The sequence below is a fragment of the Lissotriton vulgaris genome, unplaced genomic scaffold (genome assembly GCF_964263255.1).
Source record: "Lissotriton vulgaris unplaced genomic scaffold, aLisVul1.2 SCAFFOLD_1620, whole genome shotgun sequence".
Taxonomy (NCBI): domain Eukaryota; kingdom Metazoa; phylum Chordata; class Amphibia; order Caudata; family Salamandridae; genus Lissotriton; species Lissotriton vulgaris.
In genome coordinates, this window is record NW_028253485.1 from 4,997 (window position 1) to 7,494 (window position 2,498).

The following is a 2,498-nucleotide window of genomic DNA, read 5'->3' on the forward strand; positions in this document are numbered from 1 at the left end:
GTCTTCGTCATCTGGTCCTTCGAAACCACAGGGTGTATTTCTTTTATTTTTTAAATTTACAGACTTGTTACTAGGTTTAAATGCAGCGGAACATAAAAAGCAGCTTGTCTGGTCAGGCTCAACATTATTTATCCCCCACAATGTTTTTTTATCAACAGCTAAACGAAGGAAAGAATTGCTTGACCTCCATCCAGCTTTAGGAACCCTAGGAGCACAATATGGACTATTACACCTGTGTTTATTCAAGGTTACTTTCCAGAACAATACTTCTACTTTAGATGATCCGCCAGAACTGAAGAAATTAATTAATTTGCACTCCATAACGTCGATGTAAATTTCTGGTACTCTTTCTTCTACGTCCTCCATACCTTGACTTTCTTCTCTTTCAATACAGGATTTGGTTTGCTCTGACTTACCTAAGGCTTTTCTTTGCAGGTTATTGTTAACAAGTGTTGTAAAACATGCCATTCTTACTTTTGATTTTGATCTTCTCTCCCTCGATATCTCTTCAGGTATTTTCTTTTTTGACATATCTCTTTATCCGGTTCCTATTTGTCTCATTTGATTCCCGCAGTGATGCTTCCTCCCCGGTTGGTTGTGTCGTCTTCTCCTTTGTGTCGCCACTCTTCGTATTTTCCTCTTGTCTCCCCTCAGAAGGTACGTATTACAGTTGTCAATCCTTTTATTTCCTCATTTGCATTCTTATTTGGTACTAATGGATGGCATGTATTGTCTTCTCTTAATGTTTCTCCTATAACACTCCTTCTTTTTCCTTTTTTCCCTTCTTCTCTACAACTCTCTCCTTTTTCTCTACTGTTTCATTCACCGATTGCTTTTATGGTTGATTGTGTTACTCAATATATTTCTCAATATAGCGTTGTTGTTGGTTCTCTTGTTTTATATATATAATGCTTATTTCCTTCCATTCAGAGTTGTTCCTTGGAATGCAAAAGGATTTATTAACCCTTAAAAAGGCATAGAATTAACTCTCATTTAGCCTCCTATACTCCTGATTTAGCTTTATTACAAGAAACTCATTTGTCAGAGGCTGAGGCTCTTAAACTCAAATACAATTCAGTTGGTACAGTTCTTGTTTCTCCTACCACTACAAAGAAAAATGGTTTTATTATTTGATGCCATAGTTGGAATGTTCTGCTGTATCGCAAGAAATTGACACAGATGGTAGATGAATTTTAGTTAGATTACTGATTAATACTAATGACTTTAACTGTCTTCAATATTTATGGCCCAACTCAAGTAGATTATTCCTTCAGGCCTACTATTACAAACAAATGCTTGCAACACAAAGATGCATTTTTTATCCTAGGGGGCGATTGCAATCAGATCATGGACCTTTTTATTGACTGTGAGTCTCAGGTACGTTTTGCCCCCCACAAAGCTCACAAACAATTTCATAGTAGCATTGCACCGAAACATCTCGTAGATGCTTCGAGATTATGTAACCCAGACCAAACAGAATCTTCTTTTTTCTCCCCTCCACATGGTTCCTTAACCAGATTAGATTACCTTTTTCTGTCTAAACCTATGGCTCAAAATCTCATTTCATCTTCAATTTTGATTTCTGATCATGCCCCGGTAATTGCTGATTTTGATTTGCTCCCTCCGAAACCCAAGTCCTCCAGGTGGAGGTTTACCTTCTTCCTCCTGCAAAATCTATTTTTTTCTTCCTCCTTCAACTCTTTTGCTGACAAATTCTTTTCATTTAATAAAGGTTCATCCGTTTATTCTGCCTTGGTGTGGGACGCTTTTAAAGGTTTCATCATTGACTTTGTCTCTACGAAAAAGAAACGTGCCCTTTCTCAACCTAAAATCCTACTCCATAACATCAAATGCTTGGAGCATCAATTTTATACCTCCTCATCAGATTCCACTCTGCAGAAGCTTGTTCATGCAAAGCTGGACTTCAATAAGATTTCTACAGACAATGCTTCTTCTATTCTTCTTCGTAGTAGTGCCCAATACTATGGAGGCCATATTAAGGTGGGTTCTCTTTTAGCTAATTACCTCAAACCCAAAAAATAAAGAACTCTGATAGATTCTATTCAGTCAGGGGATGGGAAACTTCTTTTTAAGGACCTTGCCATTTTGGATGAATTTGCCTCCTTTCAAGAAACCTTATACACTCCGGAGTCTCCAGCACTGTCTCCTCTCATTGATTCGTATCTCAGCAATGTTTCTCCCTCTTCATCTTCAGGTTTTGATTTTGACTCTGTAGATTTAGATATATCGATCCGGAAGATTACTAAATCCCTAGGTTCACTAAAGAAAAACAAATCCCCTGGCATTGATAGTTTTTCCGTTTAATTTTATTCACATTTTCTAGTATCTTACTTCCAAAGCTCTTTAATCTCTTTCAGTATTTTTGCACTACAGGTGCAGCAGGTGGTACCTTCTTAGAGGCTTCTATATGTCTTATCCATAAAGAGGGTAAAGATCAGAAATTCTGCAAAAATGATTGTCCTATTCGTTTGATAAAT